Source organism: Streptopelia decaocto (genome assembly GCF_964273445.1).
Source record: "Streptopelia decaocto genome assembly, chromosome: 3".
NCBI lineage: Eukaryota > Metazoa > Chordata > Aves > Columbiformes > Columbidae > Streptopelia > Streptopelia decaocto.
Window position 1 is genome coordinate 105,322,222 of NC_138656.1, and position 24,159 is coordinate 105,346,380.

The window sequence follows — 24,159 nt, forward strand, 5'->3', positions numbered from 1 at the left end:
GCCACGGTGCATCACTCTGGCTGCTGTAGAATGGTAATTTCCCATTGTATGGGCTCTGCTCTTTCTTTATCTACCCTAGAACATCTGTCTTCTCCACAACAACACGAAGTTGTTGATTCATGTTCACTCTGCAATCCACAACCACCCTCTCAGACCTTTTTTTGGCAGAGCTACTGCAGCTGAATCCAGTCTGTGTTTGTGCAGCTGATTGTTCCTGCCCACCTCACACACGTCTCTACTGAACCGCATCCTTTTTTCCAGGCTTTTTTCCCAACTTGTCAGCACTGTGTTGGATCCTGCCCTCCTCTGTACCCGCAGCTCCCACTTGCTTTGCCTCGTCTATAAGCTAATAAGCATACTCTCAATTTCTTCACCATCTGTACCCTTACCACATGCTCTTCTCTTCAATTGACCCTAATGTTTTTGGACACATGGGACATATGTGATGTTTTACCTGCCACCCACTTAAGAGCTTAAGAGCTCTAAAGAGCTGATTCTCGTAGAGATGGCCTTTTGTTCCCCTTGCAGCAAGAACCCCGCAGCAGAGCTGGATGCATTTTTGACTCATACAGTAAACCTTGCTTCCTCTCTTCAGTTGCTTTGTGTAGTGTCAAACAGCTCCCGCATTTACAAATGAAGGAGAGAATATCTGCTTATAATACATGCCTCCTCTTATGTACATTTTAAGTTCAAGAAATGGCATGGATTTATAGGGTTTTTTATCCTTTGACTTTGAAACATGCCAATGCTCTTAATAAATAAAGTATATAGAAAATCATGGCTCACCACTATGAAAAGAGCACTCGTTTGATAATATGTTATGACTGTACCCAATAACTTAGCACTGGGAACAAATAATGCCATAACAGTGAGCTCATGGAAGCATGAGCTGACACGGGTCAGAGCCCTCTGTCATTCTGCATGTGTACGACTGGAAGTGTCTGGTCCCATGCCACCAAGAGATATGCCAAACCAGGGCACTGGCCATTAAAACAGCTCTTCTGGAGCAGTGATAATCTCCCTGTTTGTTAGTCTGTGAGCAGCCTGTCACTTCTGGCTTGCATAAAACTCAATTCTCGGGTGATCTGTTGCTGTTATTGGAAGGAGGCAATAAACTTCATCCTCTCTGTGGGTATGCTCTTTTACCAGAAAGCAACATGTGAAGGCCAGAATCTGTCCTGGAGAGCCCTGTGCAGAGCCTCGGGGAGACTGCTGAGATGCTGAGGGCATTGGGATTGCACAGTGCCAGCCGTAAATGAGTCACAGAAGGTTGGCTCCTCCCATATTCAATTAAAACGTACCCCATATGCAGCCTGACTACATGTGTTAGTCTGTAAACTATAAAAATCCCACATCCTCCTTACCTGACTGTGGCAAGTTAAATGAGCAGTCCCAAGGATTCCACACCTTGGATTGGACACTCTAGTGACTGGCTTCAAAAACCGGGAAACTGGAAGAAAATATCTGTGTTTGCTTGTTGGTGACTCAGGGCTCAGAGTTAACGTTTTTAAACTTGCCATGAAAAATATAGAATAGAAATATAACTGGTTTGAAAATTGAAGGTCTGCATTCACAATTAACACAAGAATTCCAGCATCTGGAGCTTCAAAAAAAGCCCAAATGTGATAAGGTCTGCAAAAAAAATGAGATTTTATAGGACCAGTTGTAACACGGTAGATGTAATAATAGTGAAGGTAGGGTGGGGGGAAGCAGATTGAACTACCATTACAACAAAATGTTTCAAAAAATATCCCTCCCTGTTTACAGGTGGGCCGGGAATGCTAACATGAAAGAAATCACTCGTTTCTTCTATGCTTTCTATATTAAGAGGTGGTATTTTAGATTTCTACTAGTTTCATAAACCTAACTGCAGGGTCTGCTTTCTCTCCCTGGGCTGGATCCATCCCAGGAAGAGCTCTGTAGAAGACTATGCAGCTCTGTCGAGTACCAATTTGACCCACTGTGCTCAGCTGTCCTACTAATGCATCTGTCTTGGGCCCAAGTGCTCTCCTGATTTGTACTAAAATTATCCTAAAACTAGATTTTTCTAAATTTCATTCCCTCGTAGCTTTTTATAGTTCTGCAAATTAATTATTCAGAGCTGTGGAAGTTCTCAGCAGCATTCTTCCCCAGCTTTTATGGACACAGATGCATTTGGCTCAGGTAGAGTGGAACATGAGCTAATGCTTCAGATGGGGATTAGGGAATGAGTTTAGCCAAATGTTAAACACGCTTTGTTCAGCATTTTCTTGGTAACATCTGTATTTCCTTCCTGGTGTTCATAGGCTCTAAAGTAACCGTTTACTTGTTACAGGTTGATGCCACCTGTGGCATCATGGGGCAAGAGGGTTCGCAAGGAGCAGATGGGGATGGGGACCAGTGTGGCTGCAGAACTGGGCACTGCCAAAGACATCCCCACATTTTGGCTGGGATGGGAGTCAAGTGGAGCAGGGGTGCAGCGGGGAGGCTGAAGGAGACAGACTTCTAGACTGGAACCAGAAGCTGGGGAGTTGTTAGCAATCTCATTTTGCTGTCTGGGAGTGAGTGGACGTGCAGCTGAGGATGGCTGGATTCTGGGGGACATGCTAGAGCGGTATCTCTCTGGGGTGCAGGCTGGGGGACATGTGTTGTTACAGCCCTAAGGCTTTGTTTGAAGCCTTCATTTGAGTTGGAAGTTATGAGGTATGTTTGGAGGGCATGAAGGCACCAAAGCATGGACCTATGAGGCTGCTGCCAGCAGAGCTCCTCTGGCTTCCTCAGCTGGGGACAGAGTGGCCTCTAGCACGCGCATGAGGGGAACAGCATCCATCTTGGGCTGTCACCCTCACCAGATTCACCCCATCTGCCCTGGAGAGTCACAGACACTTCTGTCACTGAGCCCTTTCCCCAGAGGTTGCCACTCATGTGCTCGGGGTTACCATTGCATGGAGTGGTGTGAGAGGTCCATGCTGCAGCAACTGGGCTCTAAGCAGGACCCTGGGTTCCCTGTGGTTGGCTCTGAAGAGTTAATATGGTAGCAGAAAATGAGATCCAGCCTCTTCTGCCTCCCACATCCTTGTTTGGGTAAGTGTAGTGTGTACTTTAATTAGTGATGATACATGAGGGAGACAGGAGATGAAGCAAGGTTCAAGTTAAGTATCTGCAGAGCTGGTGAGAAGGTAAATATGAGCTTCCGGACTTGGGGGATTTTTTTCAGTTCTTTCTTCCACAGCAACATATTCAGTTTTAACTTAAAAAGCCAAGAAATCATTGTTGCAGCAATTTTTTTCCCCAAACCCACCAGCTTTGATGTCCACCTTCACAGCCTCCTGTGCTTTAAGGCATTGCAAAAGCCAGGCAGGGGCTCTGGCTGTGGATGGAGGGGCTGGGTTCCCACCATGCACAGCTTTGCACCAGGAAAAGGGATTCTGCTCCCCAGCTGCAAACACACAAGAAGGGCAACGGACCAATGCCTGCATGACACCACCAGACCTCCTGCAGCAAATCACCCTTTAGCAGAAGCAAAACATGATGGGTTTAGGGCCTTTCCTCAGGGATGGAGGACTCAGCAACCTGTCCGACTCCTCTCTCCCATCACTTTGCACTGTTGGGGGGCAGGATGTGGGTGCACCTCTGCCCCTGCATGCATTTCTGCTCCGAAAATCAGGAAGCGCTGCTCTCAGCTGTGTGCTTTGTATCACTGCCCATCGCTGGGACATCCAAACACCTCCACCTTCATGCTGAGCATCCTCTCCCTGCTGGGGCTTCACACTGAAAGTGAGTGGGATGCTGAACACAAATATTACACATGTGTCAAAGAGGATAAATTAAGGTTTATTGAAGAATAAGATAACCTTACGTTTCAAAATTGTTGTTTCTTAAGTGTGTGAATTCCTCTCTCTGTGCCCTATATGACAGATTTTTTGCTTGCTTTTGTAAATAATACAGTATTTAATTATTGGACAAAGCATGCTACATAGCAAAATATGGTTTCTAATGCATTTTAAACTAGTAAATACCAAGTATTCAAACCCCCTTTGCTATCATGTCTCTCTTAATAAAGATTTTAGAGTTTCAGTATGAGTCAGGCAACAACTCAGGAATTGCTGCAGAAATTCACTGAAAACATCTCTAAAAAAACAGTTATGAGTCAGAGGAAACACAGCTGAATTTTACTGGTTCAGGCCTGGCTTGGTTGAGTCTGTAATTTCAGAAACCAAACTCCACATCTGGAATTGTCTACGGTTGGGCTATTAATAGGATGTCTGTATTTTTATTTCAACACCACTACCAAGGGATGAGGAAGGTGGCGGCCAACAGCATCCACCACTGCCTGGTAGAGAGGACCCCACTAGAATGGGAGATTTCATGCAGATATGACTCAGAAATGGAAAAATGCATCGCCAGCATGAAAGAAAACCATAAAGACAACCAGCCAGGAGAGAAAGATACTGGAAGACCACAAAGGCTACTGAGTCCTTTGTTTTTCCTTTTGCCTCTGCTAGTGTAACTTGTTTACCTACCTCTTTGTTACTAGAAATTAAATTTTATATGCCATTTAAGGCTGGCTGTTCCCAACAGGAGCCCAAAGCAAAGCAGCAGTTGTGTTGCTCTTGAGAATTCATGTGTGCAATGGCAGAAATGTGCTCTTTGCACAGTTGAGGCCAAACTGTACGTTAATTAAGCAGTGCTGAAACTCTACTAGTTTATGTTAAAGAAGACCCACATCCAGCACTTCTTAGGAATTCATCTGGTTTAGGTACTCATTGGGTGCCCTTGATTGCTTCTTAATCTCTGTCAGCGTGGAGGGATGTCTCTAAAAGTCCCCATCAGACAGAATTAATGTCATTTAGATACCCCCAGCATGGAGTAAGTAACTGAATTTCACTTACTTTCCTAGATTTTTTTTTAATCTAAAAAAGCACACCTGGTATAATGATAATACGAGTGATCTGGCGGCAGTTCCAAAACCATCTGAGCACAGAGAAGCTGCTGTGGGTTTGATAAGCTGTGCCATTGTTTGCCTCTGAATGCTGTCGGGTGTATGGGCTGTGAGTAGCCGCACCGGGGGGTGCTGTGGGCACCATATACCTCGCCAGAACACCAGTGGGATGCTGATGAGAACATGGTGTCACACGTTGTCCAGGATCCTGCTAGTAGGCTCTTTTATTAGATTATTTTCTATTTGGAGGGGGGAAAAATATCCTCTGCTTGAAGCAAAAAAAAGCCTCATGCTTTGTGTTGCGATAAAAGGTGATTACGCATCCCCGAAAAGCACAATTGCTTTTATTTGCAAAGTTGCTGCCCCTCCCTCTGTTAGCTTTATAAAAATGCAAGTTTTGGCAGTGCTGTGGCAAAGGTAGGGCAGGATGCTTGGCAGGGCCAGTGAGTAACCTGCCCTTCAGAATAGTCCTCCCATTTCTGCAAGAGCCTTCTACACTTTGCTGTGATTTTCCTATCGGATGAGCAGCACGAGCTGCTGACCAAGCTCCTGGGGGGACATTGCTCCCTGTGTGCCTGCCCCAGCCCCACCACATCAATGGGTCCCGCTTCCTCCTCCTCCTGCACCCACCATGTCAGGTACCAAGCCTGCGTTGCTGCCTGTCCCAGCTAAGCCCGTCCCAGCTGAGCTCATCCCAGCTAACCCCAGCCTCGGCAGCACCTTCTCCTCAGTCCGCAGGCTGCAGGGGCTTTGCAGAATCGTATGCTGTGATCTCCATCCGATGGGAAACATACACCAATTTTTCACAGAAAGACCAGTGAGTGAAACACAGTTGTTCACATGCATGAATGATCAGAGAGCTGGAATACCTCTCCTGCAAGGACAGGCTGAGGGAATTGGGGTTGTTCAGCCTGGAGAAGAGAAGGCTCCAGGGAGACCTTATAGCAGCCTTTCAGTATCTAAAGGGGACCTACACGAAAGCTGGAAAGGGACTTTTCACAAGGGCACGTAGTGATAGAACAAGGGGTAATGGCTTTAAACTGAAAGAGGGGAGATTTAAATTAGATATAAGAAAGAAATTCTTCACCATGAGGGTGGTGAGGCACTGGAACAGGCTGCCCAGAGAAGCTGTGGGTGCCCCATCCCTGGAAGTGTTCAAGGCTGGGTTGGATGGGGCTTTGAGCAACCTGGTCTAGTGGAAGATATCCCTGCCTATGGCAGGGGGGTTGGAACTACATGACCTTTAAAGGCCCCTTCCAACCCAAACTATTCTATGGTTCTATGGTATTTCACTCCTTGAAATCAAAGCTTGAGGCAGCAGAATTTGGACATTAGTGCAACAGCACGGAGAATCTGGTGATTATCTAAATGCTTAATCAATGCCACCATTTAATTATTAGTGTGCATTTGTCAAATGCCCAACAATGTGATTACCCTATTTAAGGATTTTCTCCAGGCATAAACCAACCCTTCTGAAACTACTAACTTTTTTCTTATTGAAAGTGTTGTTAATTAATACTTTTATTGCCTTCCCCTGCGATTTGCTTTTTCTTAATTACCAACAGGAACAATACAAGAGTGCTCCATCACCCATGGCAAAATTAATCTGACTTCCTCCAAATTGCACTGCACGATCCACATGGCTTTGCCTTCGGGTACTGAGCAGTAGAGCCTGATCTCATGGGAAACAGTGTTTTACCAGGCCCTCTGATTTCAGGGTGGGCTTGTGCAAATGGGAGCAGTGTGAGGACTTGGGTATTCTGGCAGGAGGGTCTGAGCCTCGAATGGGGGGTGCAGCACAATGCAAAGCCCTTGAGCCCCAGAGCGCTGGGGCAGCAGCATCCTGATGCCAGTATGCGGGGTCCCCCGGCTCTCACAGGGCTCTGGAAGGCATCCCAGAGCACACAGGCTGGCAGATCACTAAATTAGCATCTTGTTGGCTCCAGCATCCCCGAAAGCACTGTCGGGTTTCTTTCTTTTCTTCTTTTGTTCAGCCATATGAAAACCAGCGGCCTTAGCAAAACTCAAAGTCACTGTGGGGAAATACCGGGTTTTAGTATATTATTTTTTATTGCCCTCATTGAACAAAAATACTTTGTTTTGTTTTGCTTTTTAAAGCCTTTGTAATATCAGGTTAAAACATTCATTTCATTTAGACACACTGGTATTTTTCACACTTCATTTCTGGCTTCTGCATTTTCCTGTTGTGGTTCAGAATAGAAACAAGTAACAGCATTGATATTTTCTGCTGCATAGAAACATGTGAGGTTTCTTACTCTATCCCATCACTCTCAGCAAAAATCTGTCATTTTGAACCACAGACCCAGAGTTTGCTCCATTGCATCCCATAGACATGATAGTCTTTCGATGGGACCTCTTCCATTTCAAAGGCTCCCTCTTATTTTCTGCTTAGGCAAATCAGACACATGGTTTTGTGTTTCAAAATTGCTGCTGCTGCCAGTGTGACAGAATAGCCCAGGTGGGAATGCCAAGTCCAGGTGGGAACGCCACGGGATCACAGGCAGACACCCAAGACCCTGCTGCTCTGCCCTGTGCACAGAGAACTGGATTCTTGATAGATGCAACTCGAAATAAGCACATGCAGGCTACAGAGCAGAGGAAATTCAACTTTAAAAAATAATTTTAGTTAAAACACTGCCCACCCACACTTTTTTTGATGATAAATCCCGGCAAACTTTGTGGCAAACCCTGGAGTGCAAAACTACAGAAAAGCACCACAGAGAGAACAGAAGCTTTTTAATTATCCCTATTCAGCAAGGTTTTTCCCTTTTTGTGTAAGAATCTTTAATATTAAAATCTTATTTAAAACATCTAACTTTAGTGTCTGACATAGCAACTGCAGCCTGGGAGGCAAAATCAAGCCCCTTTTAGATTCCCTTGTAATAAACTGGTAGACAAAAATAAATTAAAAAGCGCTGGTTTAATTCATAAATTCGTCACCTCTGTCAGTCCTGATTTTTTTTTAATATTTCCTCCCTCAGTCATTCTATTATCGGAGAGAAAAACCACGCAGCCAGATTTCCTTTATATTACTTTAATCGTTGCTCTCTTTGACTTTGAAAAGGACACCAAGTGTTCTTATATATGTAAATGTCCCTGATGGCTTTTGCTGTTCACATGCTAAGTCCCCCGTAGGCACTGGGGTATCCCTGGGGCAGCCTTAATACAAATGTAGGTAGCAAAGTGCATTTTTTTCTTTGTCCAGCTGTGCAGGCTCACATCTGCTGTTCTCAGGCTTAGTGTCAATCATCACAGCTCCTACTATTCAATTTTCCTCGCAGGGGAAGAAAGCACCCAATGCAATCCTCTACTAAGAGAAAGAGCAGTAATCACGCAATGAGGGAGTACTGCCACTATTTTTCTTACCTTTTTTTTTACATCTATCTGATGTTACTGGCAGAGCAGTAGGCATAGCAAGTAGGCTGGAGATTAAAAAAGCATGCAAAAATTACATAAAATATTGTATTGTAACTAAATTCTCTGAACACCGATTTGCATTTGCTTCACATCGTATTATTCAAACTAACAAAGGGACTCCGGAGAGTACTAGCAGATTCCCCCCTCCCGCCTGTCCCCATCCTCCAAGGCCATTTACAACAGGCCAGGAAAGTACACTAGAAGATCCTGTAGGGAACAATCCTGATTTGGCAGGAGAATGCACTGTAAAACCCTACCTGCTCTTTTCTACCTCCAGTTTCTGTGATCCTTATGACTCGCAAAACCTCTCAGCATATTTGTTTTGGTCATATACTGGGTCTGCTTGTTCGGGCGATGATGCTTGCCCATACCGCTGGTGAGAGCAATGCATGCAGCTGGCATTTCCCAAGTTATGTTTGTTTTGTTTGCTTGTTAAATCCAACTTGGAAATGCGAAGAAGCACAAAGAGGCGTTAAACTGATGCAGGCAAAGTTTCAAGCCCCAGCATCTTGTAGTAAAAAATAGGAGGCTTCACAAATGAGAATCCAAGTTTTGATTACTGGAAGACAAAACTTACCAAATAAAATAGTTCTGATAAACAATTTGGGGATGACCAGGATGACCGTGTCCCCAGCTCAAAAGACATACTTTCGCTGTCACTGTCTGCAGTACGGGCAAGTCCTGGATTGTCTGGGAGAGGCAGATCAAAGCCTGCCTGACCCACACAAGCTTTCTACCAGACATCTGGCCTGAAAGCAGCTGGAGCAACCGGCCGCCTTTAAGGACACTGCCAGCGCTTTCCATCCCAACAACCATGACAGGTATCAGGAGACCAACAGGGAAAGAGTGAACAGAAGCCTTAATCCTTGCCGACAGTTTCTTCCTCTGTTTTTGTGGTGCTGGGCTGTCTAGCTCAAGCTGATGAACTGCTCAAGAAGGGTAAATATCACTTTAATCTCTTCCTTGAGTTAATCATGCCAAACCACAGGAAGGCAGGTAATAATTCTAGATTAGCAATAGCCATATGAAGCTCACATTATTATGGCAGATATTTAAAGAATAGCAGTATGCCACACACTTCAAATACTTTAGTTTCTGTCTAATCCCTTGGTGATTAAGCCCCAGAGAGCAGAAGGAATTTTACACAGTATTTTCAAATTCAGCATAGTCTGAATGATCCAGATGAATCCAATTTAATCCCTCTTTGTTTCTCTCTCCTGACAGTGGAAACAGAATTAAAAGCAGAAAGAAAATCAAACAAAAGGTGAGATCCTAGAGCAGCCATGGGTTTAAGTTTTGGAAGGCCCACGCCAGGTCATCACAGGAGTATTACAGATAGGCTTAATGAACACACGGCTATCAAAATATGAACTTCAGATAAGCCACATACACCCAGAGGGACCAATCTTGCAAATATGCCTGCTTTCACAGGACATGACGTTCCTGCAGTAGTATGCTCAAGTACACACTTAAGTGCATAATATGAGAAAGCAACTGCCTGCATATGGATCTTAACTTGCAAGTGCAGGGCTTGACTGTTTTCACATGGCAACATTCTCTGAAGAGGAGAGCAGAGCTGGGAAGCTGCAGAGTGGGAGCAGCAGCCCTCGAAAACTCATTGCCGGAATGTATCTGCAGCTTCTTTTTATCTCAGATCGTTTGTGAGCAGCCAATGACTTTCTAAGGTCAGCCTTCCTTGTCTCCCAAAGAGTTTCTGTAACTCAGGAATTGCTCATTATATAGTATTAATACTCAAAATAATCTGAAATGTTTGCGGTGGTTTTTTGGTTGGTTATCTACCTGAACTGCACCACCTTGTACCTACTAGTCACAGCTGGAAAGGTGCAGTTCTTAAAGAAATAAGTTGGGTATAAATGATAGTAATGCCTCATTTGGTTCTTGTGTGTTCCTAATAGCTGCTCAATGTAGCATTATTTCCAGTATTTATGTGATTGATCGTGGGATGATATACAGAATACTGGACAGCTTGAAGAGAGGAGCAGCCCCAGGGACTTCTCAAGTGAGTACCCATCAGTCATAAAACATCTGTGAGTCTCCCAGCATAGGCAGCTCTGGAAACATTTGAGCATGGTGCTGAATGGGGACAGTGCAGCACGGGGACACTGACCTGAGTATCACCCCAAACCGAGGGCAGGGCGCTCGCAGCCGCCAAGCTCCATGGAACTAGGGCAACCCTGCAAGGAACCGCTGCAGCCTCCAGCCACGGCTGCAGGTCCCATCTCTCCACCTGCATGTTGGAGGACGTGGGGCAGCACTGTGCAGAGAAAAACCCGCTGCTGCTGACGCTGCTGGGTGAACCCATGTTAAAAAAGAAAGTGGGATTGAGTGCCATAGACTGCCTCATCTCACCAGAGGACTGTAAGTCTTGGCACAGGCCTCAAGTAGGTATGTGCTCAGTTGTCACCTATTCCTGGGTGGGTAGAGTTGTCACCCATGCCACCGCCCTCTCTGGCAGTGCAGCCGGAGAGGTATGGCAGGAGCCACCGCCCCATCCCCACGGTCACTGCGCTTACATGGGCAAAGCTCAGGCAGGGGAGGGTTTGTGGGGAAATCAAGGGGATTACACACATGTAATCATCTCCTGCAAGGAGAACCCAGCTCCAAGTATGTGAAGTTGGCAGTGCTGGTGGTTGCATACAGTTTTCCATTATATGTTCCTGGTCAAGTTGCTTCTAGCTTTAACTGTTCAGGTTCTTTAGTTTCTAAGCTTGTTCTTTGCCTTGGGCTGACATTTTTATTTTTTTTTTTTATTTATTTTTTTTTTAAGCTGGCAGAATGGCTGAACTATTTCTGAAAGGCCTTGGAGAAAATGGTTATTGTTGATAACAGTTTCATCTCTTTGCATCTATGTATTCAGTTTCAATGTATTCAAGCTTTGGACTATATGTAAAAGGTTGGTGCTTTTTTTTTTTTTTCTGTCCTTATAAAAATCTGCTGGACTTGGTACAGAGATAAGCTTTGAAAAACTGCTGCTTTGGTGGTGGTGGTGGGATTTTTCTGTTTGTTCCCACCCCCGCTTGCCTCCCAAGGTTTGTCGCTGAAATCTTTTAAGTATCTTTTTCCTAATGTGGCCTTGATTTCAGCTTTATTCAGTTCTTATCTTGCGACTGCACTGAATGTGCTCACTTAGTCTCCTGTAAGGGGAGGCAGACTGAAAGCTACCGATAAGGCACAGTGGCAACTATATTAAATTCTCCCTACATTTTTGACTTGAAAATGTGCTAGGCACGAGCTGGGATGGGGGGTGGGCAGGAAATATCCTAATGGGAAGATTCACTTCTTTGTCTGTGCTGTAGGCCGTATTTCTGAGCAACGCTTCCTATTACCTCCCTCGGGAAGCAGATTAGCAGCAATCCCTAAATGCCCTCCATTTTGTGATGGGGTACACGGGTAAACAGTCTGAGTTCACGTCTCACACAGAACCGCCAGTGCCCGTCTCTAGCCGGGTGGGGCTACACCCAGCCACAGACTGCCTGCACCGCATGCACCTGTACCTCTGTCTGCCTTGCTAGGGAACACTTTGGGTGGCGGGGGGACTTGTCCGCATTCTCCTGCTCAGTAGGGCGGCGTGGGGTGTGTTGTGAGGCTGCTGTGCTCGCTTCCAGCGGCCGCTCCGCGCACCGAGAACTTGCCACCTCCAGCCGCGCTGGTGTGAGCTGGTGCCACGAGAGTCCTGCTCCATCGTTTATTTCCTTTGGGATTTAAACAAAAAAAAAAGGGAGGAGAAAAAAAGGAAAAACAAAAGCAAACAGGAAAAATCCAAACTTTCTTCCACTCCCTCCCCATGCCCACGTCGCGGACGAGGCCGGCGGCGGTGCCGGCGGGGCGGACGCACCCCACCCGCGGGCGCGCAGCCCCGTGGAGCCGCCTCTCCGCGCTGCCCCGCACTTCCTGCCCGGCGGCGGCCCGGGGAGGCGGGCAGGGCGATACCAAGTGGCCCGGCTCGGCGGGAGCGCCGGCGGCGGCGGCGGACGGGCCGCCCCTACGCGGGGCTCGGCGCTGCGCACGCCGCGGGGCGGCCGCGGAGCAGCGGCGCGGTGCGCTCCGCCCCCCGGCGCGCCCGCTGCCCCACCGGGGAAGTTGAGCTCCGTCCCTCGCTCTCCCCAGTCCCTCGGCGACGGCTCCTTCCTCCCCCTCCCTCCAATGCGCCTCCCGCTCATTTCCTCTTTTCCTCTCCGCTCGCCGCCGCTCCGCAGGCGCGCGGCTCGCCCGGGCGCCGCCGCGGAGTTGTAGCTCCCAGGAAGCCGCCGCGCCCCCGCCCAGCGCCGCCGCCGCTCCCACACCGCCGGGGGACCGCGCTCCGCCAGCCGGGTAAGGGGCTGGGGCTGCCCCGCTGCCACCCGCGGAAACTTCGGTGGGGCTGCGGAAGAGCCGCGCTGCGCTCTCCTGCCGTGGGGACTGGAGAGGAGAGGCGCTGGGGCGGGGGGTGGGGTGCTTTTCTAATTTTTTTGGGGGTATTTTTGGGGAGCGAGGGTTGGAAAGACCCTGGCTGGGTTGCGGGCGCGGTGCGCTCCTCGCATCTCTTACAGCTCCGCGGTGTGCGGAGCGGAGTGGGCGCCCCCTTCGCCGTCGGGGGATGCGGAGCGGATCCCTCCAGCGCCGTCGCTGCGGGGCTGCGGTGGCAGCGCCCGCCTCGCCCCGAGCAGTGGGGAGTGCCTGCGCTTTCCCCTGCCCTCGGAAAAAAATATATGTATGTGTGTATTTGTATGTCTTTTTCCCTGTATGTGTATATCTGTACGTATATATGTGCGTGTACCTATACACATGCAGCCCGCGTGTGTATCGGGGGTGTGTGTGAGTCTCGCCTGATGCTGAAGGGAGTTACGCAGCTCTGCTGCATGGTGGTTAATGGTTTACTCGGCGAAGTTCCCGCCGCATGAATGTTGCAGGGCGCTTTGAGTCAACTCCTTCAGATCCGGACTTCCTATTTGCCACCTTCCCAAACGGCCTCTGAAAGATGCTGGCATTTGCCTCTGGCAAATAGGCTTTTTTGGCTGTCTCCTCCCTTGGGAGGTGTCTGGGGCCGTGCTGCAGGCCAGATGGTTGTAGCCGAGGTCACCCCAGTCCCCTAAAGCCGAGGTAAGGGGTGGACACCCAGCTTCTGCGAGGTCGTGGCAGCAAAGGCGTCTGCCAGCTATGGTTTGCATCCAACTGCCTGAGGACCCGCCAGAGCGCGGGGCTCCCGTGCACAATAGCTGTTGGAGTACCGAGAATCGCAAGAAATAGGGGATAAAACAAGGCAAGTGTGTTTATAAATGAGTTTCCATGCAAATAAGTTTCTGCTTGGTTGGGAAAAGGTCGTGTAATGCATCATCTGGAATGAAAAGGTTTGCTGAGAAAAACAGCTGGGTGTTCAGTAGGTCTGTGTCTGCTACTCGCAGCTGGGTATTTTATGACTTTATGACAAAATTGTGAGTTTTTTCACAGATATAGGCAAGCACTGGAACTTTGCGTTATTCTGTAATCCCACTCACAAGTGAAAATCTGGTAGGGAGGTTGAATTTTCTTTGGAGGAAGGAAAGGAGGAATTAATTACTCCCTCCCCAAAATATTTTGCAGTTTTTCCGATAGGAACCATTTGTATGGGTTCACGTTCAAAAGGTCTTCCTGTCTGTGGAACTCGAGCAAAGACCAGGAGACTATTTCAGCAGCCCACTGGTGTGATAATGTCCTGTGTGTGGTCCCACCAGCATCAGCGGTGCTTCCCACAGCAGCTGGGGAGCAGAGCCAGAGAGGAGCCCGTGTGAGGCCCTGACTGCTCTGGGGACAAGTATCTGCCTCACTTCTGGTGTCTCGGCTCTTCTCAGGTGCTTGGATTGGGAGCCTTTCGATTCAGGTGAAAGGATCTTACAACTGCATGTATTTGATTTCATCTAGTGTGGTGAGGCTCGGGGAAAAAGGCAGATAATCTCCACACATCTTCCCTTAGGTCAGCTAGGGAGATACTGGCCAGCCATCAGGGCATGGATTGCTTCTTCCTGACATCTGTTTTCTGTTTTTTCTTTGTATCTTGCTTTGAATGTAGGGTTTCTCTGTGTAGAGATGGAAGCGTAGAAAACTAGGAGGAGAAAAAAACACGTGCCGCTGTAGAGTGGCTGTCGCAACGCTGGCAGCAGCTCTGCTGAGGAGTCAGCTCCGCTGGCAAAGAAAGTGCTTTTTGTTGGCATAGTTTAGCCCATTCAGGGAACTGCAACGGTGAGAAGAGTTCTGCCAGCTGCAGGAGCGGGGTTTGCCCTTGCGGCTGGGTGCTTGCACCAGCAGGAACTTGTGCAAGTGTAGACGAACCTTTTGAGTTCTCAGATGAGGCTGTCGCTGTGTCGGTGCAGGCGATGCTTTGCTCGCTGTGTGTCGCAGCTGGCACCACGGGCCTGCAGCCCCAGTTCATGGGCATGGCAACAGCATGGGCCAGTTGCTGAGAGCTGATGATAGAGATTACTTTGTAGACCAAGCAACATTAAATTTGGATTATGACTCTGGGGAAAAAAAAAAAAAAAAAAAAAAAAAGAAAGCATGTGATCTGGGATTAGAAATGCAACATAATTTTATTTTTCTTTCGAGCAAGACAGTGTTCTTTTGAGTGTCAGTTACTTTGATGTGAGAGAAGAATGCTGGTAGACCAAGGGGGCAGTCTGAAATAAAATTCTATATGTTTTTTTTTCCTTGCTTTTAGTGACACAAGACTGTTAGGAATGAGGTTGTGCTGTCTGCGTATGCAAGATGCACTGATACTCATGGGAGGAGGCTCTCACGCTTTTCCAAAGAACTGCTGGTCCTTCCAACAAGCATGACTTTTAGGTCAGATTCAGTAACAAATGCAATATGTTTTCTAGTGAATGGAAGAAAAACAGACTTTGTTTTTTCTTTTTTCAAATGTGCTTTTCCTCATGTTCCTAGAATGCTTCCCATAATGTCTGTGTGAGGGATCAGTTTCTTTGGTTTTTTGTATTAGAAGATAGTTCATGTCCAACTTCAGCATCTTCACAGAACTTAGCTCAAACTGAAGTTAAATTTATTTTAGTAAGAGGTGATTTATCTTAGCTCATGTTGACTGTATTACTGTATTGTGTGGGATCTTACCCATGAATGGTGGAGGGTTTTGCTCTAGAAAAATTATTGGGTTTTAGCTTTTATGATCAGAAAGTGTTTAAAATCAATGCCTGAAATTTCTGTTGTTCCAATAATTCTCTACCATCCTGAGAATATAACAAATGCAAACAATTGTCTTCACTTGTCAACCTTTTGCTGTATAAAAGCTTTAATGGGTCAGTTGTGTTTTGCTCACCTGCTAATTGATTTCTGCATTTCTTGACTTCCCTGGATAAATATCTTTTGCCTGTTGTCGCACTCCAATAGAAAAGCAGTTGTGAATCCTTAAACAATGGTGGCATATACTGCATGACGGAGCTCCCTTACCCTATCTCCCTGAGTCTTTCAGTGGATGAGAGAATATTCTTCAGCTGAAGCTCCTGGAAATGTGACCTTTCTGGAAGTTCAGTGTTATTTTGCTTAATGACTGGGAGACCCACAGGATTGACTGCGGGATGAATTATGCATTTTCCTGCACTGATTGCACTGGAATTAGTAGGCAGGAGCTGGGGGGGAGGGATTCATCTCATAATCTAAGAAATATTGCCCTTCTTCTGGATTGCACTACATGAAATATGCCTTTATTATTATTAAGAAATGCTGCTTATCATTCACACAGTAGGTTTTTAGATACCTCTGAATAACTAGGGTAGAAAAGATGGCAATTGTACTTTGTCTGTTTCAATGTTTCTTGTCCTGTAGGTGTGTATCTTATTAAAGTCAAAGAAAGCAGCAAGTGGTTTAAGGAAATCTCCCTGGTGATCTGTGTTAGTTGAGATACTGTGGAAACCCACGCCAGCAGCGATCTGCACAAAATACGCCAGCTACAACCTGGACAGCTTTTCTCTTGCACGCTGCATGTTTCCCGATGATTGAACCGCCTGTGTCAAGCAACACAATCTACTTGAAATCTGTCTGGGTAAAAAAAAACAGCAACAAAACTTAGATGTAGCTATAGTTACACACGGTTCACGCACCAGTGTTTGAGACCTTCTGCCAGTTTTTTTGATGACTTCACATATATTTTAGCTTTATTTTATTTTTCTGCCCTTTCTTTTCAAGGGAGATCAGGCTGCCTAAATGGGAAAGGGTACAGCTGGTTAGATGTATCTTTAACAACTGGGGAAAAAAAAAAAGGGATGTTTGCTAGTCTTTCAGTTGCTATAAGCTTAGTGTATTCAGAGAGGTGTTCTGAGCTCATGGTAATCCCTTTGAATATCTGCTTGGGATGGAAAACACTGGATATGGGTGAAAGGGACACCTGGACACTTCAAGGGTGGAGGGCATGGCTTGCACCTACAGAGATGCTTGCTGAACATGAGACGTACTGAGATCCTGACCTGCCTGCCAAGAGCAACAGCTGAACTTGGGCAGCTGGTTTAGCAATTAAAATGTGTTTTTGTTTTGGACAATGGGTTTATCATAATGAATTAACCGGTGGACTAGTCGGAGTGGCAAAGGGGTTTGTTTTTGATTCCCCAACCATGCAGCGTGCCAGCATCGGGAGTGTACTTCCCACCAGTGGAAGCGCAAGAAACATTTCATAGTGAGTGCCCTGGGGAGAAGGAGCACACGTGTGTATCTTCTGGTGTGCAAACCTCAAATTCTTGTAATTTCTTGAAAATGCAAGCATATGATGGATGGTATAGCTTGGGCACGGAATAAGGAAATATATCTCACTGATGCTTGAATGTTGGCATGTGGCTCATGCAAAGTCATTTTAGAATAGGCGGGGGTGGCAGCGGTGGGAGGAGGGAGGAAAAGAAATGCCTTGGGGGGGCTGGGAGTTGGGGTGTGGGCGAGCTGTGAGCCTTCCTCCTATGCCGCTCTTCTTCACCTCTGCTTCGCACAGGCTAGCTTGGAGGTAGCAGGATTTTTTTTTTCACATTTCTTTTTTTATTTCTAAAGGGCATTGTGCGCAGGATGCTCTGTTCTTGGCAGCTCGCCCGTGGTGTGAGGAGGGAAAGCTCGCTGCTTTTGGTCGTGCTGCAGATAGCCGCCGTCAAAGCCAGTTAGCGTTTGCAGGGCGTCCTTTCCATTTTCTCTTTAGTGAGGCTTTTTTTTTTTTTTTTTCTTTTTGTTATCAGGTAAATGCTGTTTTTCCAAAGACATCACTTTGTGTTTCTTGAAATTTATCTAGGGAGAAGCAGACTTTCCTTTGGAGGATAGTTTGGGGCTGGTTGATGGGAGCTGCTTGCACGTGAGAGGGGAGTGGGAGTTACAAGGGAGGATGCTGTGGATGCATAACCATTAGCACTGACTTGAATTACGAAATGTGTGCTTGAAAGAAAGCAAGCATACTTTGTGGTGCTTGGGAAAGGGCCTAGAAGCAACATCTGTTAAATATGTTAGAATAGTCTTGAAAACGCTGTATCCCCTTCGCCAGAGCTGAAAGGAAGGCTTAGAACTTGGTCTTGGGATTGCAGACCTGGCAGGGGCTTCCTGGCCAGTGGGTATCACAGGCCTCTCCACAGAGTGGTCAAAGCATCGTCCAGGAGCAAGCCAGAGCTTCTACTGTTCATTCGAGTTTCTTCTTCAATGGTCGATACCCTTCTGTCTTGTGTCACTTCTCTGTCTTCTCTCCCTGGTGTCTGTCCTTCTGAAGCTCCTCTCGTGCCGAGAGAGCCGGAGTTGCCGTATGGAGGAGTGGGGAGAAGAAAGTGTACTCAGCATAAAAGGTCCTCTGTGATTAGACACTGCTTTGACTTTTGATGAGCTGAGTTTTATTGCTCTTGTGCTCATGTAAGTCAGCTTTGATTCAGAGGGATTCTGGGGGGCTTTCCAGAAAACGGGTGCTTCTGTGTGTAAGAGTTTGTTGAAGGAGGCACTTATGTAAAATCTAGTGGGGCTTGGAAATGCCTATACTTGACAATCATTTTTTGGTGACAAATTTCTGAAATCCAGAACCATTTAAATTGGGAATGAGCGGAATGAGCATGTACCAGTGTCCTACTTCTCTCCTGGCTTTCTGCAGTGAAGCCTGGATGGCTACATCCAGTGGTGTGTGGCAGATGTCAAGCCAAGCATGTCCCTGGTGTAAGGAACCTGATTCCCCCAAATCCCATAGCAAATTCTTCTCCTTGGCTTAGGTTTGACAAGGAGAAACCCACTGAAATCAGTTATGGGAGACCTTTTCCTTTCAGTTGGCCCCCGTGCTGTTGGTAACTCACTGACTGAGGGGGTTTGCTGGGTGTTGCACTCTCAGTGATGACTGAGACCCTTTCTCAGGTTGTCAGGAGAGGAGATTTTTTTCTTTTTTTTTTTTTTTTTTTTTTTAAATGGAAATTGGATTTCATTCCAGCTGAGGGTAATTGGTGCTGTAGTAATAATCTGAAAATAAATGAGACTGTAGACTCCAGCTACAATTTTCTGTCCTGCTCATGTCGTGCTTCTTAAAATGGCATTCATTCCTAAAACTGGCCCTAAAGCTCTTTTACTAAGAGCTGTGCTTTCCTCAGGAGATCTGCAAAGTGAGGGGAGACTATCCTTTATTTTTTAATGCATCCTCTAGTCTTCCTCTCCCATCTCCTTAAGGATGCCCTGAACCTGCAGGCTGACTGGTCTGTCTGGGCATGTCCCAGTGGGAAACCTCCTGACCCTGGTGGCAGTTTGTGAAGGAGCAAAGAGCCTGTCTCATCCTGTTCAGATGGTGAACATCCCTTCAAAGCAGCCTGCAGCTGCAGGAGGAGGAATCTGTGACTCTGGTAACATCTCCCTACTCAGCTGGGAGGAGAAGAGGAGTCTTTGCAGAAGAAAATCCCATCGCCAATGCCTGCCAAGGTACCGCCAGATCCTCCAAAGTGGAGAACCAAAGCAATCACTGTGCTTGTCACCATAGGGGATCTCTCTTCTGACAAAATGTGTTGCTGCATGCAGGTTTTGCCAGATCTGAGCTTCTCAGCCGCACTGACTGTGATTTTTTTTTTCTCTCTCAGATCTCCTGGTGTCTGCCCGTGTCTTTCATCACCCCCAACAGGGGCTGTCTGCAGGCTTTTGGCAAAGTGTGTGCAGCAGCTTTCCAGAAGTCCTGTCCTGTAAGTGAGGCAAGCTGTTACAAACTGATAGCACCAGAAACAAGTGAGTTCACTGAGTGCTCGTTTTTCTGGGTGTAATTCAGAAGGCATGGTTTGGAAGTGAAGGTGCCCTTGCTGGCTATTTCCAGGGCCCTGTCTTGTTGCAGGACATGTTCAGGGATCTTCTTTCTTGGCATTTGGCTTAACCATTGTCTTCTGGGGGCCAGGAGCTTCACAGACGGGTGTTCGCTAGTCCCATTCATGTTGGGACATTCTGAGTTAACCGCATCTTGGTGCTGAGCTTTGTTTTCAGATGTTTGGTGCCTGTGGGTGGTGCTGAGGTCTTGTATGCCTCATTAATGGGCTTGATGGCCTTTTACACTTGGTGAGGAGGCATATTTCTAACAAAAATGCTCTGCATTGCTTACTCAGTTTCATTAAAGCGTTGCAAAAACATTTCGGGGGAAGTTTTAATATTCTTGAGCTGTATGCATTTAAAAGGCAGGGCTGACTAATGAATATTAATGCATGCTCAGGGTTTGTAATGAGCCACCTCCTGGTGTAACAGTCATTAGATGGAAAGACAAACCATCAGTGGCTTTTAAATATCATGAGGGATATAATCTTGTGCCTTCTGCTTTCCACGAGAGCCCACTTGCTGCCTCATGCCCAGTGTTTGGGCAGACTCTGACCTAAGGAAGATGTGCAGGTGGTGCTGCAGGCTGAGCTCCTCAGGGCTGGCCACTGATGCCACTTCTTTCTCTGACAGCATTTGTCACATCCCTGTGCCAGGTTCTGTGGCTCTGGCCAGAGCCTGTGGCTGGTGTAACATGGGGTCTGCAGGGTGCCCGTTTGCCACCACTTGCCTCTTTTCCTCCCCCAGCTTACCCTGCTATCCACACCAAGCTTCCATTTAAATGTGTTTCTTAATGTCAGTCAGCAGTGGAAGGAGAGGGAAAAAATCCCTAACCAGTATAGCAATGATGACAGATCCCAAAGTGTAGACTTCAGGTTGATCACTTGTCAGTCATGGTTTCCACCTGATATAAAGAGGAAGGGACTTCCAGTGCTGTCATCCAGGGGTCCCTGCAGCTCCTGACGAGGACTTCTCCAGTCTGTGTTTCAGGGACCCCTGCTGCTGGTTGAAGCCCATCTCCACGTCCCTTAGTGGTGCCGGGACAGCCTATGCCAGGGTGAGCTGTGGGATGCAGGAGGGCAAGCGGCAGCCTGAACTGGCGCAGCAGGGGAGACCATCAGCCTCCTGGAAAAAACTTTTGTTACCTGAGGTTCATATTTTACAGCCTCTAAAGCTGTGGTTGGCATGTACAGGAAGTTTTGCTCTTAATGTTGCTTTTCCAGCTTTCTAGAGGTTAAGACCGGTGCATCTGGTTTTTGCTTTGCTTTCAAGGTGGTTTTCCCCTTGTAATTATGCATATGAGAATGTGTACATTTTTTAAATGAATAAATGATCTGCCCAGGAGCACTAGTTTGTGATAATTTAAACGCAGCTGCATGTTCTGTAGCTGGAGTGTGGTTTTATGTAGTGTAAAAGGAGCTCTAATATGCAGAGAGTGTTAAGGTTATATGAGGCATCTTGGCTGTGCCATAACAGCATTTATCACTGTAATTTGTTTTTTGAATAAATTCTGGCTTCATTCAGTCCCTGGAAAATTTTTGTACTACTGGTCTGTTATGTCCCTTAACCTCATATATTGAATGATAAAAATTTGCTATCTCCTTTAATAAAAGGCAGTTGAAACTATGTCTTGTGTAGCTGCTTAGGAAATCTTATTTTAGCAGATACCTCCCTTCCCATGACCTTCCTTATTCACTCCATTCCTCCCAAATCTTTATTGTGCAACTTGAATGTGATGTTTAGTTTACAGCATCCTGTGGAGCAGGGAAATGCAACTGAAAAGGAGGCTAAAAAGGGGAAGAGAGAAACTTCCCGGACAATGAATGTATAATGACATAATTTAGTTAATTGTTTTGGAAAAAAGTTTAAAAGAGGAAATAGAGTGAATAACTGGCACTGTTCTGTCCCCAGTTGCCTGTATCCTTTTTAACTATGTGCTGATGGCTTATGTGCAAGTCAGACCAGAGAGTATATTGTTGTTGTCAATAGCCTTTTTGGGAAAAAATAAAAAATCCACCAAAACCACCCTGTAATTTAGTAAGAGAAAATATTTAAGTGAAAATAATTCATCTTGCTTTGACAATTTAAATAAGGTTAAATAAAATGTAATGCATTTAGTTGGTGGAGTCTTTGAATTTTCATACCTGCCTTTCCTTCTTTCATGCAAATGCAACTTGTAGGGGAATTTAGTGCAGCCCATGAGCTTATACAGCTTCCTTTGGCAATCAGTTCTGTGATAACATCAACTTACCCAGCTTAGCTTCTAGTTGTAGCCCGAGTGCTGTCCTGAAAAAGCCTTTGCTTACCCTTGAATTTGTAAAGCTTCCTTACCCTGTTGTGGTTTCCTTTCAGTTGGTTTTCTGGAACCCAAGTGTGGGCTGTGTTTAATAAGCCAAATAGCTTTGCTTATGTAAAACTGTACTAAGGACTGCAGATGTTAATTACTCATTGAAGTGGGCAAAGGAGGTGTTTGTACAGCTTCCTCACTCCTCGGAAGCGAGGCATCATGGCATGGTCATCCACAGTAGCCAAAGGCTGTTGGCCAGCTTGTGAGAGGGTCTGTTAGCAGGAGGGACTGGAGCCAAAACCGATGTGCAATGCAGAAGTACATTCCGCAGCTTTGAGCTGAGGTGATTAAAACTCCTCAAAAGCCAGAGGAATAGCATCTGCCTCCCACAAGATGAATCTGTGGTGGTGTAGGCCATGATGTTTTTCATGATGGGCCTTATTGGTGTGGAGGTTTCTTCTTTGCATGGGCTTCTTTCAGTTTCTGTTGCTTTCCCTGTTGTTCCCCAGAATCTGGCAGGGGTGACTGTTTGTGTTATGATAGCATCAGCCAGAGATAAGGTTCTTGTAGTGCACACTTCAGGCTGTTCTTCTGTCAATGGCATAACCGCTACATTGCAGCTGTGTTCAATAAATAAACTTTTGGAAATGCTCAGAGTGGGGTTTTTAGAGATGTGGAATAGGTTACTCACTTAGACCTAATCTACTAATTTAGATTCAAGCTTTTGGGGTTGTACTCCAAGTGTTTCTATGCTGTAAAGAGAGCTCCAGCATGGCAGGCATGCAGTGGAGATGTGTGGGGCAGCATGGAGTGTTTCCTGAAATCCCCCAGTAAAAGCTGAGGGGATAGCTGCATTACTTTGATAGGATTTCTGTGACTCCTGTGAGCCCAACTCTGACATCTCACAGCTAAGGCGTGATGTTCCCGCTTGGGTAGGAGCACAAGTCACAAACAGCCTGCCAGACAGAGACTTAGGTCTCTTACTGTCCTGCACAGTTTACATTTAAGCACCCAGGTAAACATCTTGTGATGCTCTCAGAACTTGTTGACTTACTTGATTGACCTGAGTGCCAAGGGAGACTGACGGAAAAGAGTCTTTTGCTAGGGCATACAGGAGGATCCCGCAACACCCAGCAGCCTCACTCTCCCTGCTGTGTTTTTTGTTTTGTTTTGGTTTGTTGTTGGTTTTGTTTGTTTGTTTTTGATGGTACAATATCTACCATTCATTGGTCTGTTTTCTCTGCTGAGAGGTGGACCTGGTTTTGCATTTCACCTCACTGTTACAGGTTAAATTCACCAAGCTGTGTCAGGGTGGCTTCGTGAGCAAATGTAGGTACTGGTGATGCTGCAACAGGCTTCAGGTTGTAAAAACTTGTGTTGGGAAGTTGTCCAAAAAAACTGCAGAGGGAGAAAGCCTGAAGGCAGAGAGCTGGCAGGAGTTGCACATCTGAAAATGCAGGCTGCTTTACAGCATGAGAAATCAAAGTTTCCTGGGAGCCCAAGTCTGTTCAGGTGCAGGAGGTGCTCCAAATAAGCAAAGATGGCCTCTGAAGAATGTCTTGAACTCCTCCCTTTTGCTGTTTCCTGATGCTGTACCTGCTTGGTGTTTCTTTTGTGCTCTGGCACCCGTGTGGTTATAGTCTCGCCTATGAGAAGTGGCGCTTTGCTACAGTGACTACTGCGAACTTTAACTGAGAGTTTTGGGCTCTGGAACTGTTGTAGTGCATATGCCCAGCTTGATGCATTCAAGTTGAGATTCACTGTTGTTATGGTTGTGGTGACAGCTGGAAGCAGGTATGGGGGGTATCTTCTGTCTGCTACCAGAGCTGATGCACTTGTGCCTCAGCTGGTGTCCATGGGCTGAGGGAGTGACATTCAATCTCTGATTTAACATTCAGTCTCTGACGTAACCGTGCGCCTCCTGAGGTGTTCCTGGGGAGGCTGTAGGGTCTCCGTATGTCAGTTTCCTATTGGAGTGAATGGATTATAATACATTTCTGGGAGTTTTGCAAGCACCTTGCTTTGGTGAAATGGTAACAGGAGAGGTGCCAGTACCTGTATCTGAGGCAGAGAGAAGGAGGGACAGCAGTTTATTCTTTTGACACAACAGAAATCTCCCTCAGCAGTACCATCCCCTCAGAGCACGCACGGCCTGAGGTGTATCTACACCAAAGCTGTAGCAGGCTATTGAGGAGAAAATTAGCCAGTGTCAAAATCGCTAGTTTAGCACCCTGTATGGGCTGGAAAACCTGCCCAG

At 46.5% G+C, this 24,159-nt stretch overlaps 1 protein-coding gene across 5 annotated transcripts in view; it reads left to right on the forward strand.

The window, feature by feature from the left end:
- The first annotated feature begins 12,384 nt into the window (after nucleotides 1–12,384).
- The window catches only part of HPCAL1 (hippocalcin like 1), a 66,178-nt gene continuing 54,403 nt past the window's right edge, over nucleotides 12,385–24,159 (forward strand). For 3 of the 5 annotated variants that reach the window (XM_082047460.1, XM_082047459.1, XM_082047465.1), the window contains exon 1: nucleotides 12,385–12,691. The gene's annotated coding sequence lies outside the window, so the exon portion shown is untranslated. Of the gene's footprint in view, nucleotides 12,692–19,433; nucleotides 19,544–24,159 lie in introns of those variants that run through there. The other 2 variants (XM_082047464.1, XM_082047462.1) reach the window with 2 other exon arrangements.